Source organism: Parus major, chromosome 4 (genome assembly GCF_001522545.3).
Source record: "Parus major isolate Abel chromosome 4, Parus_major1.1, whole genome shotgun sequence".
Lineage (NCBI taxonomy): Eukaryota > Metazoa > Chordata > Aves > Passeriformes > Paridae > Parus > Parus major.
In genome coordinates this window covers 41103588-41119044 of record NC_031771.1, presented here as the reverse complement: position 1 = coordinate 41119044, position 15457 = coordinate 41103588, and positions in this window count along the sequence as shown.

Below are 15457 nucleotides of genomic sequence, written 5' to 3'. Positions count from 1 at the left end.
ATATTTAGATTATGCTGACACGGCTTAAGCATGTTTGAAATGTGAAAAACAATGCAGAGAAATATGCCAAAAAGCATAAAAAAAGCATAAAAAAAGCATAAAAATGCATAAAAAAGCTGCCTGTTATGATACAGTAGTGCTATGTTTGAATGAAAATGATCAAACCAATTTAAGCATCAAATATCAGACCTATTAGAAGACAACTCAACTGATACCGAAATATTTTTTTAATTATAGAGGGAGAAATAAGCAAATTTAATTTCACATCTTTCTAAGAAATAATGGAACAAAGAAACAAGCATGTTTTCCAGGTAGTTAGGGTGTTTCTGCTCCACTGGAACTGGCAAAATTAACGACATCCAAAATTAGGAAAGGAAACTTTTTTTAGCAAGGGATAACTGTGGTGAATTGACTGTCAAAGAGAGCTGTAGAGCTGCATTAAATATGTGTTAGGCTTGGCATGTCTGGCAGGTTGGTAGGATATCAGAGGCAAAACAGAATAAAGAGAAAGAAAATAGTCTAAGATTAAGGAGATATACCAGCTTTTAGGGCTGAACACATTGTGGAATTTTGGAGGCAAAAGAAAATTTTGTTATATGCTTTGGGAAAATAATGAGAGAACTATGACTGTCTCAGCAACTATTGGTATGCAAAGGATCCCACAGGAAACATTTATTGAAAATATCTAATGAATCTGGACTTGATTACGAGGGTTGGTGCAGGCTTACTTCTCCAGGGAAAGAATTAAATTTGAGGTTTTTTGTAGAGGAAAAAGTATCTTTTATGCCACTTGAAGATTCTACCATTTTAATTTTTGTCAGGCTTGGGTATGTTCACCACAACAGTGGGTTTCACAGTTCTCTACATAACAAAATTTGCATGACAAGAGGAAGTATCCAGTATGGATAACAGCCCAAGGAGATGATCCTTAAAAAACCCTATAAAATTAAAAGAAAACACTGAAGATGGACAGAAAGCTCCCGTAATTAAAATGAACTGGATTTTAATATCTGTGAATGAAAGGTTCCTTGCTGCAGATTACCCTCCCCTGAAGATTACAGAAGCTCTGTCAAAAGTCAGACAAGTAAGAGGAGCAGGTTCCGTGCCATGGGAAATTCCTATTTCCATATGAGCAGACTTTAAATTATTCTTTCTTTATATTTTAAGACAGAAAGTCTGGCACATACCTGCTGGATGATGATGATTGCCTTCTCTATTAAGGCAGCATGCAGTAACAACTTCTTCCTCAGGTCTAGAAAAATCGATCTGTACAATATGTAATTGCTAACTGGAAGGATCCTAGTGCCAGAAATAAATATCTGTGAAGAATATTCCTGCAGTACTCAGTTTTAACTGATAAAACAGAGATTATGAGGAAAAAATGGTAACATTATGAACAACCATGGGAGCAGTTTGTTGATTGTGGACTGGAATTAAACTCCTGGAAAAGAAAGTTGCTGTCAAATGCCCTGGGATGCATGGCTGTGTTTGAGGATGAAAGGCACTGCTACTCAGATCATGCTAACATCAGTATCATTCAAACATCAGGAAACAGATAAATTGAGGAAAAAGAGGGAATTTGTTCATGAAAGCTACATACCCTGTATTTAAAAGAAAATAGTTTTGTACACATTTATTTTAGCCTAGATCATGCTGACATGTCTTAACTAAGAGGAACACTTGGTGTTCCTCCTAAGGGGATGTCATCAGTTCTACCACAGACTGTAACAGCACCAAGGCACACTTTTGTATGTCCTGCACTAATATTAAGGTAAACATTCTTATTCAAGCAACTCATATCCTCAATCAGAATTAGATGCTTTGACAAGCATGGTTAGTTTAGCAACCCTGGGGCACACTCCAACTCATATGTCTGTGCTATATTGTAAGAGAATATGCCATGTCTCTGTCATGCTTAGGTTTCACTACTTGCTCTGATGCATTCAATTTTTTAACCAATTCATCCTGCTAATATAGCAATTATAAGGATGCTTAAAAGACTTGTATGGTAAATATCCCATGATGATAATCAGAAATAGCACTCACTCTTATTTCAGATATTTGAGAACGAATGTTTGAGTAACGATGGATGTTCATTTTCCTGACTTTACTGCTGAAATGTAGATAGAATAAATAAAACCAGGAATTTTAGTGCTAGCAAGAAGTTGCAAACTCTTGGCAGTGTTTGGCTGAAGCACAGTGGAGATGTGTCCTCCCTGAGGTTTAACTGTCTTGGCCATGTGGCTGGCAGCCCTCTGCCAGCATGCTGCCCTCTTGACAGTGGGGAAGGGGAGCAAATTCACAAAGACTTCCCCATAAAAAGCTCTGAGGATTAGACTGAAGGGAAGCTTTCCCAGGGTGCTGGTTATATAGTAGTAGGCTACATTTAATCACCATAGAGCCTTCTTCACAGCTATTTTAATACCATGGAACCAATAAAGTTACATCCTCCTGTCTCAGTTTTCCCTATGTCTGTCTTTTCCTGCAAGTCCTACTTAATCTGTATTGGTTTCTTTTAAAATAAGCAGTACTAGCAAAAAGATACTTCTAGCTGTTCTAAATAGCATTGGCACTGACTGACATCAAAACAGCATGCTATGGCTTTCCATTTGCAGTTTATATGAATAGCACCTGAGTGTTAAATTTTAGGGCAGAAACAATTACCTATTTTATGCAAGTCATATGCATTTATACTCCTCATGAACATGTCAGCCTGACTCCTTAATTAGGTAAGAAGTGTTCAGACTTCACTTAGGGTATAATCAAATGTTAAAAGTCAACCACAAACAAAGCTTATCAACTAGAAAAATAGTTTTAAACGAATGGCAAAGGAAGTTCTGTAAAGCAGTGTGCAGCTAGAAAGCTCAAACATATTTTCAAGGACAAAATCTGCTGCGATAATAATTAAAATCAAATCCGCAAGATTGGGTCTTGTAAAATGATGCTGTGTGTGCTCCTTTTATTGAAATAGAAAAGGTGTTGAGAACCAAACAAAGATGAGCAAACAGACATTATAAAAATGCTATTACTAATGACAATAATAGAAGCAAAACCTTTCCCCTTGCAAGTTTCCAAAATGAGGAGAATTATAGATTAAAAATATGGAATTTCTCAATATTCAAACAGCTCAATCTTTCTTTATCTGCTTTAGTATAGCATTTGAAAACAGAATTGTCAAAATGCTTGTGAGATTTCTAGCTTAACTGGAATATTTTCATTCTAGTAGCATAATGCATTAAGTTATTAGAACTGGCTGAGAAGAAAATTTAGCTGAGTTTAGGTAACTACTGTTAGATTTGCTACTTTAAGTAACTTACATTTAAAATCTTTAACCCATGAACTGTGTATTTTTCTATATAAACATCTTCAGGTAAAATATTCCCAAAATTATAAGCTATCACAATTAAATGTATTTTTGGTATCATAATTTTAATCATAAAAGTGCTGGTTTGATGGTTCATTGTCACATAAGAAGCAGAAAATTAAAGCACACACTGAGCATTTTATTGTACTTCATTTGAAGAAAGTAAAACCTGTTATAAAAACACACCTAGGGAAAACTTACAGCTGTATGGATTCAAATAAGGATCTGCATTAGGAAACCAGATGAGGTAAAAAGTGAAATGGGTGTCACATGGATTTCTCAGCAATGTAAACTAAGGTGAAATAAAAAGTTCTTCTCTGATTGTCACAGGCAGAGCCATCATGACTTCCTGCATCCTACAAAAGAATCATCTCCCTCTTCCCTGGTCTCCACAAGCACTGCTTTTGCTGTGGTCACATTCAAGCTGTCCCAGTCTCTCCAAGGAGGCGAGGAGTAGCGTGGCAGGTCGGAGTTCTGTGTGCATTGGTTTATTTCTGCTTTTCTATCATCCTTCTTGCTGTATCTCACCCACTGCTCCGTGACTCTTTGTGTTCTCGCCCTGCCTGGGGTGTCCCAGGGTGTCTCTGCCTTGGCTTGCCACATTCAAGGCTTCATTTCAGAGCAGACTCTGCCACTTGCAGCCTTGCTACCCAGGCCCTGCCCGGAATGCTTGATAACCTCAGCCAAAAGTAATTTCCTGGAAGGAGCAAATGACAAATATTTTGGAAGTGTTGTCTCTCAGCCTCATGAGTAAGTACTGATCATCATGAAAAGTTACTGCACATTAGTGGAGACAAACAATAACCCACCCATTCCCCCCTCAATGAAACACAAACCAACCAGCAAGGTTGTCTCACAAAGGAGAAAAAGCTGACTCATTTTCACAATAAACAAACAAACAATATAAATAAATAAAATAAATAAATGGACTGGATCAACACACCCACAAATAGTTTAAATAATTAATATATTTCTATGCCCCTTCCATCCCAGTTCCTAAAAATGTTCCTTTGATTTAAAGGAAGTTGTTACAGAAATCATTGGAGTTGAACTGAACCAAAGCAGTAACCTACATTTTGACAAGGCTGAAAAATCAAAGAATGCAAATACTTCAATTTTGCATTTCCACGTTTATGGCAATCTACCAAACAAAACAAATAAGTATATATAATTTAACCTGATAACAAGGCTGCAGTTTTAGACTTCAGAAAATGCTATTCAGTCTCCTCTGGCCTTGAACACTGGATTTACTCACTTGCCAAAGACAAAAATCAAGAACTTTCTTCTTTTGGAAGGTACCCTTTCCAGCATAAAAAAATGTGATATCTTAATAGGAGATTTTAATATCTATTCAAATTTCTGAACCTTCTCTTAATTGAAAACCTCTTAATTGAAGACATGATGCTGTCAGTCTCCAAGATGCTTTAAACAAGGATGTATCTCAAATTAATCTTGAGTCAAGCAGAAACACAAAGATCTCTTACACAAACCTCTGTGCTGTATATCTTATTTCTTGAAAGGATTTGTAAAAACCTCTTCCCTGCTGTCCACAGTGTAGTTCCATCTGATATAGGAAGCAGACAAAGCTGCTCCTACAAGGATCACAGTGGAACAAGGATAAGATAAAGGAAATGAAAAAAAATTCATTATCCTATAATGTACATAGCATATTTTGTGATTCACACCACTCATTAATCTAATCAAAAGTCAGGATATATAATTGGATTCTCAAAGCAGATTTCACTAAGCCTAATATCAATACTTACTGAGGGAAATTTACCTTCTGTTCATAGTCATATCAGGTGAATGGTAGGCTGGCTAATTTTCTAGTCTTGGAAAGCTAGTCCAGCATAAATGATGAATTGACTGAATCTGTCACAGTTAGAGATCACATATGGATTGACCATAAAAGAAAACATTAGATAATGCAAAAGTTACCTTTCTATATAATGATGAAGAGACCACTGGATAAATAGGGAATGCATGTCTTATAAAAACAGAACAAAAAAAAAGCTATATTTTTCAGTGTATACTGAAGTTCTTGAAATTAAAGTTCCATTTTCTGAAAGACACATCAGGTAAAACTGAAATAAAACTCAATGATTAAGGTTTGTCTTAATATGTGGTCAACTATTTCACTGTTTGTTCATAAATTATTCATAATACATATGAAATTGAAATTCTCCATGGTGACTTCTATGAAGTCTCCATGATTCTGCTTGAAAAAAACAGAGAAGAGATTTTTCTACACATTTTTTGTCCATCATGCAGAATAATATATTCCCTTAGATCATTAAAGTATTTTATACCTGTCAATAAAATAAACTGTTGCAAAGATCAAATGGACTTCAAGGAACCAACAGAGACCAGTGTTATGCCAAGGTAGATTAACGGGAGTGAGAAGGGAGAGAAGAATGATTTATAGGTTAATTCTTGAAAGGTTATTCATTAGTTTATTTAACAGCCTGAAGGTCTAATTATTTGGATACAGATACTTCAGGGAAGTGCCTGTCCCTCCCCTTGTAAAACTGCCAGTAGATAAGGACCACTTGGACTGATGGCAGGAACAGAAGAAAGAATTCTATAAAAATTTGTTGGTTTATGCACATTTTGTTCCAGTGAACTTCTCCAGCTATGTTTAAATTACAAACTGCTCAGAAATAACACAACAGTCAGTAGGTGACTGTACAGCACAACTTCTCTAGCTGCAACATTCAAACTCTTATATCATTTGACCTGCTGCTGTGAATAGCATGCTCTTTCAGCAGACTAAAGAAATAAAACTTCAAGAGCTTCGCCTTTTCTTTTTTGAAAGTTCACCATTTTGTAAAGAAAGAAAGGTGAAAAAGTTGGGTATTGCCAGCTGATATTATTGTCCTTGTGTTCCACTGAAAGAGAAATAATTTTTCCCTATGTTGTGAAACAAAAGAAAAGAACTAGACAATTTTTTTTTCAAGATACACTGTCAAAGGCTAAGCCCTTTGGGCACTACACAAAACTGATTTTCAGTCTGCTTTACTGACTGTAGTGCAGTTTCTTTCCTACTTACATAGTAGTAAAAAAACCACCTTGATTGAACATTGTGTAGCTCACTGGAAGGTCAGAGCATCTGTTTTATTTGTATTGTAATACTTCAGCATTAACAGCAGGCAAACTCAGACCAAGAATAGAAAGGGTCAAACATGAAAGCAAAACCTGGTCCACAGAGTAAATTTACCCACCCCACAATGTGTCTTTTAAAGGAAATCTGTCACATATAAACAACTGCATGCAGCTATACTACTTTACCTTCTACATTGCTTAACTTCTTTTTAAGAAGTTCCAGCAATTAGGTTGACAATATACCCACTCAATCTATTTCTAGACTTACCAACCTTCCTAGGTGGATTTTCTAAGTGGCTAACCTGTCCTTACTGAACTTTTCCACAAAGGGCAGAGAAAATATCTATCTCTCTAATCTATCTATCCATCCATCTTTAAATGATTTTCACTGGGGTCATTATCTGCTCTCCCCTCATTGTTAGACAAAAACTTGTAGACTGAATAACATTATTTCTTTAAGCCTTTTCTAAATGGGTTTTGCATACTAGAAATCTAATTGCCATAATCCTATGTGAATTGCTCCCCATTGCTGAATTACAGTAATTTTTTCGTAATTCAAAATTCTACTTAGTTCTACTTCTGTCCCATTTTAGCCCTCCCTTGCTTAATGCACCTTGCATGTTCTCTTTATTTCAACAAATACTGAAAAATAATACCAGAGGTTCTTTTTTCTTTTTTTCTGTACCATTAATCCATCAGAATCCCAGAACTTTGCTGATCTTTGACTTACCACATCAAACTTGCAGAAGAAATGTTACACAGCACAGCAATATGAGACAAGACTTTCAAGAAGAAATTTGGAGCAGTCTGAGAAATCTGAGAAAGCAGTATTCTCTGTCCAGCAAAGGAGTTAGATCTTCTTTGGTTTAGCAGAAACTGATGTCTACATTTGTTGTATTACATTAATAGCATCTCTGCTTTTTCGAAAGAGAGGAAAGAAAAGACAACTTCTTTGTTGCAGTGTTGTTGCAGAAAAAATTACTAAATTTGACTTCAGATTACTGAGGTCAGTTTATCAGTGGGATAAACTACACTCTTGCCTACTATTTAACATGCTAAAAAATACAGTATTATTGCAAAGCCTGATTTATTCTGTGGAGAGGCCATAGATTGTAAGGTAAACATAGAACTCTGATGTGTTCTTTTGACATCCTCTTGATTCTCTGCACTGCCTGTTAAAAAATTTATTCCTTTTTTAAAAAAAATTCAGAACTTCTGAAACCTGTCCCAACAGATCCATCAGATTCGTAATTAAAAACCCAAACCAAGCACAAACCCAACAGAAACAAAGAGGTGTTTGTCTAGACATTTCCCTCAGTAAGATCTACTTCTTTACCCACACAAGTTGTTCTGTCAGACAATTTCCTGGTATAAAAAGACTTCATCTGTGACCTGCTACTTTGTTGTGAAATATACTACAGTTCTTTCAATGAAAGACTCAGTCTTCCAAAAATACTGTTAGCACAAAGGAGACCATGTCTTTTCCCTTACATTGTTGATAAGGGGTGGAAACTATTTATGGTTCAATGCAATTTTCTTGAGGTAGGTAGCACCTACATGTCACACTGAAAAATAAACCTTCTGATTTGGTTTTCATAGTTTTTAAACACTTTCCCAGGAAAGTAACCATAGTAAACATAGATGTTTATACTTTCCTTCTAAGAAACGTCTCTTGATGGACATTTCACATGACCAGTGTGATTGGGAAGGTGGTAAATTGATTATCCAATCCCTGGTCATTTTCAAGAATCTATAAATACTGGAGTCAGAAAAATAAAAGCTCTCCTTTTTTCTATCACACCACTGAGATGTGTTTGTGTGAATCATTCCATGTCCTCTAGTGACACCTACACATGTGAGCCATTCATCCACTTTGGGTGTTTCTAAACCAATGTCAGAGGCCATCAGTAGGGAGCATGAAGAGCTTCAGAGCCACTGAGGTCTGCAAACCATAGCACTGACTAGCCAGGGAGGAGGAAGTAAAATCTGGAAACAAAACTGAAGCAGCATTTTGAGAGTTAGAAGAATTAGAAAAATTGCAAATCTCACAGAAAGTCTGTTCTGTACTTTTTAATTTTTATTTTAAATTTTATTTTAATTTTAATTATTTTTTTCTAAAGAGGATGATATAATGAACTTCTCCAGTCAAGGCAGATCTTCAGTATAATGCTCTGTACTTTTACCTGTTTCATCATTTCTACTCTTTTACATGAACCTTCTATACTTTTAGCAATAGAGCACTCAAGAAATAAAATAAATAAATAAATAAATAAATAATGATTTAAAAAATCTACACCCTGTCATATTCCAGAGCTTTGACATTAACTATGCTGAAGTTTGAAACTGAAGAACAGGGAGAAAGAAGAAAAGGGAAAGTAAAGAAAACCTTTTTCTCACTCCACCATTTTCTTTCAAAATTTCTCTGTCAGCTTCTTCTTGTGTTCTAATATACAATCTGTTTCACACAGAGAGCACTAAGATTTCCCCATGTCTAATCTATAAAGTATGATGCTCTGGCAGAGGTTTTCTCCTTTAATTTGTTTTGTTTTTTACTATATTGGCTTGCAACACATACTTCTAAACTGATTGCACAAATGACTTTACAAAAATATATATGGCTTTAGAAAGGCAAAGTACAATTATCATCTTCCTGTGACTATTCAGCTGTCCTCAAGCCCCTACCTTCAAGCAGATTAAAAGCTAGGTTAGTAGGTTGTTGCAAGTATAAAAAGCTGGTGGTAGGTATAACATTTACCAAGAAAATATCTTTTTCCCTCTCCTCTTTCTTTTTTTGCTATAATTTATCATCTTCCTTCAGATTTTGGGGCTAGAGAATATTTTACTTGATTTGCTTAACCAGCTCACAGTACATCTATTCCACCCCAGAAGCCACATCCCATATGTGTGTGTGTGTGTATATATATTATATATGTAATAACACATAACATCAGTGATAATAATAACATCAGTGAGTTCAAGCAGAAATTAGTACTAGGAAAATTAACTTGCTGAAGACAAAACAAAAATCAAATGGATATTTGTTAAGGACAAGTAAATCAATTTTGAGAGAGAATAACAAGCATTCACTGATACATTTGGGGCTGCTTTTGGAAACCAACAAATTGAAGGTATATTGTTTTGTTTTGTGCACATAAAAATGCTCGTAGCATGGTAGACAAAAATAGGTCTTCCAAATTCCATTGAATTTTTGAGCAAATGTTTGGAGAGCTTTGAGAAAAATAAATTATGCAGACTCCAGCTAACATGGTAAGTACAACTACATTGCTATATGTCAAGATTTTAAGAAGTACATTTTTCTGTTTTTTTCATAACATATATAATATAAATATTTAAGACACTCAAAATTCTGTTTGCTACGATAGTTGCAAATCTAAAATATTTCTACTAACATTGTCTACTTTAACATGTAAAGGAGCATTCATTCTTTAACATACTTATTCTCATCCAGTCTTGAGAATAACTAAGATTTTAATTTGATTTAGACCGTATTGCATTCCCTAATGATATTAGAAAATATTACTCATAATAATTTTTGCTAAGTATCATCTCTGAAACACAGTAATATTCAAAAGATAAGATGGGCCCATGATTAAGCTTTGAAATGAAGAAATCTGTTATCTTAGCTTTGTACATCCATCTAGAGGAATGAAGAAATATGTATAGGCCTCGGTGTCCTTTAGAGAGTCACAGTATCCAGCTCTTCTTTGCACAAGAAAAACTGGTACTCATTTAGTTTTTAGAAAATAAGGTCAACAAATAAGATTTTTCTTAATGTCAGCATATCTTACGACTTCCTGGATTAATTCTTCACTTTCATTCCAGCAAATTCTTCATTTTCAGAGCAGTTTGGAAGACGGTGAGATCTTGCAACACTGATGGCTGTATTTATGCTTTTATCAGTATTCAATAGAGTGACAGCTATAATTCCAATCATTACACTTTGATTGTGTGGAAATCAATCCCACCACCACTATGACTCCCAGAATAAATAATATAAGAGCAGTTTTCCATTATTCATAAAGGCTAGTTTTTGTTTGCATTCCTAAACAGTTTAGCTATTTAGTTTGTTGGAAGAGAGATGAGTTAGCTATGAACATCTTTAATTATTTTTTCCGTAACTTGACAAAACCGATTATTATCAAGGGAAATTAGACTTGCAAAAGCAATAAAAAAAGGAGAAATTAGCTATGTCAGAGGTCTTCCATACAAGAAGAAAAATGAAAGGACTTATCAATTGGTTTCTAATTGAGACTGATGGTAATAAAAACTAGAATACCATTTAATAAAAGATATACGCATCCTTTAAATACACCTCCTGTTGGGTTTTCTTTGTCCCCATCATTGTTGAGGCTTTAATTTTATCCAATTGCCCCCTATGAGGTGTAGGAATACCATTTCAGTGAAATCATATTTATTTTTCAATCCATTATGTTTCTGAAGTGCGTAAAAAACAACCATGAAGGAACAACATTTTAAATTCAGTTACAAAAACATTAGATAAATCCAAAGTTATCAGGCTTCTTGCTCAGACTTCATGAAAAATACATTCATGAAAATAAAATCACTATTGTTTCTTAGCAACACCTTCACGACCAGCAAAGAATTGGAAACTCTGCTTTGCAAACTTTCCTTCTTCTTCACAACAAAAAATGTAATTTGTCCATCAGTAATGAAGTAAGTTTTCCAGGATCCTAAGACATATACACATAACAGTTGAATAAACTCATTATAAATCTACCAAGAAAGAAAATCTTAGAGAACTGGAAGCTGTACATGGTCACTTAACTGGGCTGCATCACAATCTGTTTCAAGCCAGAATTAATTGAACCTTGAAGCTGGTTGTTATGCTGAGTTTGTTTTTTTTTTTTTGCTTGGTTAGTTTGGGTTTTTTCCTTGTGGATTGGTGGGGAAAGTTGTTTTTTGGTTTTGTTTGCTTGCTTGGTTGGATTTTTTATGTTTTGCTTTCATTTACTGCAGAAAGGATGGAATTTATGCCTATTTTAGAAATACCTGCTACTACTTTTTATGGGAAAATAAATTAAAAAAGCTATTTAAAATCTTGGATTCCAGATACAAGGAAGTACCAGGTCACAGTAGCAAACTGCATGTCTTAATAATGTAGCAGTATGTAATGTGCTGGAGTTGCTCATTAGAAAGAGAGTTTTTAAAACATGAAAATGACAGCTGTAGACATTTATGCATAGGACTGTAATACTAGTTTCCTCTTGACTGCTTTAGGTCAAGGGCCTGTAATTAAATTATTCTATTCCTACTGAGAGAATAATGCAACAATAGACTGAGCATATTTTTAAACAAATGAAAAAGGTCAGCAAATTAATGACTTAAAAAGACATGCAACTTTAAACGATTTTACAGGTTAACAAAACAGTATATACCAGATTATAGAGGGTATAAAAGCATTATGTGCTGTGAAAAAAGACTCAACAGAGTTAAAATTGAGAAATAATATGCAAGTGGTGATATATAAAGCAGTCAAGGTTTACTTCTTAAAAAAGCACTCAAAAGTATTTGCTGAAACTGATCAAAACTGACAACAACATAAAAATCTAAGATTATATAGCAAAGTGATATGAAACTGTAGGAAAAAAACAACACAACTGATATTTTGTGATGTCAAATAATGCTTGTAATAATTGAAAATTTTCAGTGGATTAGACTAATTGCACAGCAAATGTGGGTAGTTTTTGGTTGGTTTGAAAGAGATCTTGATTCTTTGGTTACAGAAATTAAGAATTTTAAATTTCTGACAAAATATTAAAGCTTTTTAATGTGTGTTGTCTTGGAATAATATAGTTAGAATTTCTATTGCTTCTCTATATTTAATACAAAATTAACTCAGACTGTATCAGTACTCTTGACAACAAAGTGGATTTCATTCTTTTGAGATTTTTTTGAAGCCTTAGACTATATATATATTCTTTTATGTGATTATTCCATTTATTATTTAAAATGGTATGGAATAGTAAATGAATGAGAGAGTTGGAGGAAAGAGAGGAAACAAGACATTAAATTTTCTGTATTACAACACAAAAATACACAGTGGCATAAATAAATGGGGGGGAAAGTTTAACCAATTTTCTCGTGTAGAACTTTGAAACACTATTTTCCTTTAAAATGCATTTATATGCCAATTGTATGAAAAATTACAAAAACATTGTAGTAGGTACTATATAAATAATCATCTTTTACATGTATTCCACATATATGTGGTATGTATAAATGCACACATACACCTTACATTTTCATCATCATTATTTTGAGCACTTACATTTTTCCTCTGGAAACAATACAAGTTATATAAATCAGATCCTGTTAAAAGTTTTTTTAAAGCACAAGAGTATTACACTTGTTTTATAACAGAAACTTATAGCCCCAGGATGCAAGTGCAAAGCAAATTGGGAATTCATCTAACAGCCAGAGCTTTGCTTCCTTGCAGAAATTCTCAAATGAACTCAGCAAGAAGTTGTTGAAGACACACAGTTAGTACTATAGTAACTTATTCCTGACTTTGCTTTTAACTCTCTGCAAGCAGTACAACTTGAGCTAGCTAGGGCTATATACAGGAAACATGACCCTGCAAACCTGAGTTTGCTGTTGACAGTTTACAGATCCATTTTGTCTTTGAAACTGGTTTTGCTCTGGTTAAGGTGAGACTTCCACAGATCCTTTCCAGCCTAAATGATAACCAAGCAAAACTATCAAGCACTGGATTAAATTAAATCTTCTGTGTCATACCCCCCAGCCATGTGGTTCACTCATGGGATTTTTGAACAGTTGTTTGCAATTTGCATTCCCTGAATCCACCATGCTCCGTATCTCACAATGTCACAGAGAACAAGTTGTGATATTGTGTGAATTGACACATATGGGTAACCAGGCCAAACACCAAACCTCAGCTGAAATGCAAAGAGTAGAATTATTTAATTAGCTTGCTAACAATTCTGGGTGGCAGAGAAGCGCAGTCTGTGCCTTTATGATCTCTCTCTTTCTCTCTCACAACAGGAGGCTCAAGAATGTCTGTGAGTGTGTGTTATCTCCACACAGGAATTCTACCTCTCAAAACAGGCAGAGGATGAACAGCACTAGGCATAAGAAATGGAGTTATCCACACTGATAATCTTAATATTCCCAGCTGCAAAGTTGCTTTGAGCAGAACTATTCCCTCCTTGCCAAATCTTCTGGCTTTGACCCTTCCTCCCAACAGATATTATTACATGCTTTACTATTCTTAAGACTTCTTGAAAGAATCATTAGGATCTCATGCATGACAGCAGAAGTGTCTGGGAGTATGTGAGAATCTCCCAAATATTCACCCAATCTAATGCAGCTGCTTTGATGGGATCTCTCTTAGGAAACTTATTGCATGGCAGAGGCAGTAGCTCATGAAAGTTCTGGCATCCCCGCTGTTTTTCAGTCTTTTGATATCAAAACCCTTGCACTCCACCTCCCTCCTTCTTATTCCTTAACCACTGTTCTGGGATCAAAGACTATTAGAGAGAGATTTACCCATTTAAGCATATCTAATTTCCTGTACTTGTCAAGGAAGCTGTGGTCGATAGAGGCAATGGTGATACAGACAGTGCAATCAATGGAGTCCAGAATTCACTATTGGTCAATTTGTGTCAGCAGCAAGTAAAGATGTCCTTCAGGGAAATCCTAGCCACAAGCATTCCAACCTCCACGGACTGTAGATTGCTACTGACAGCAGTGGGGGCAGCCAGATCCTGACTCTCAGGCATGATAGTTCAAGTGCTTTAATTTGGAGCTGAAACCCACACTTGCTGACTTAATATGTGAGCAGCTTATTCTGCACTTTGCAGAGCAAGGGGAGCACAACAATGTGTCGACAGAGTAAGAGGTGCTCAGCATCTCTTTGCTCCTGAGCTGAGAAGCCATGCTAGTAACAACACTCCAGCTCCACCAGAGTACAGGAGGTGGGCAGGGAATGGGAGGAGATGTAAGCAGCAAGGGAAGAAAGGGATGACCCTGGGGAGAGCAGGAGAGGAACAGAAAGCCCAACACGAGGCTCACAGTGACAGTACTGACAAGCAGTATCTTCAATATCAGCCTGCACTTAGAGCAGCTGCATTATCACAGTTATCATTTCCTGCCCTTTTTAGTGGGAACACATGAGGCTTTATGCTTATCTAATATACTTTTATAAGATTTGATGCTTTTGACATCTTAGGTAGAATTTTCAATACGATATAAAACAATGTTCAGTTATGTTATCTCTGCACTCTTAACACTGGCAAGGTACAAAAAAGCTGTCCTGTATCTGAGGTGTTCTCTACTGATGCCTGCAAACTTCACCAGGATGCTTCTAATCTCAATTTGAAAATAGTCCAGAGGGCAACATACACATGCAGTGCTAAAACCAAATTATGAAACTATTACTTAACAGCACCATCATTATCTTTAAAATCTAATTTTAACAATAAAATATTTCCGACTTGATTCCATATAAACATACCAAGCCTTTATTTTATAAACGATCATGTTAATAATATTAATTTTAATCAAACTGGTTTATTTATTCGTGTATTTAATGTGTTACATCTCTCTCTTATCCACTTAAATAAAAATAACTTGCTGAAGACATAATTTCTCATTGAGATATTTACTGGGAGTAGGTGACTTGTCATAGTAATTTAAAGATTTTTCTGATAGGTCTTTAAGGGCTACTTACAATGAAAATCTTGCAAGTACTATGGTATTTGTATTTCTAAGACTATGTAACTTCCTGTTCTAATACAAAGCAAATTAATTGTAAAAAGGGTATATGCAGTCTGATTTAGATAGAACAGGCAGTGAAAAAGGGGTTAAATATAAAAAAACTATAAATTTAGAAGAAAAAATCCAAACAGTGTAATTTGGAGTGTTCCAAGCAACCTAGTGGACCTGCATAAAAGAATAATAAAAATTAGGAAAGGGAAAAAATGAATCAAT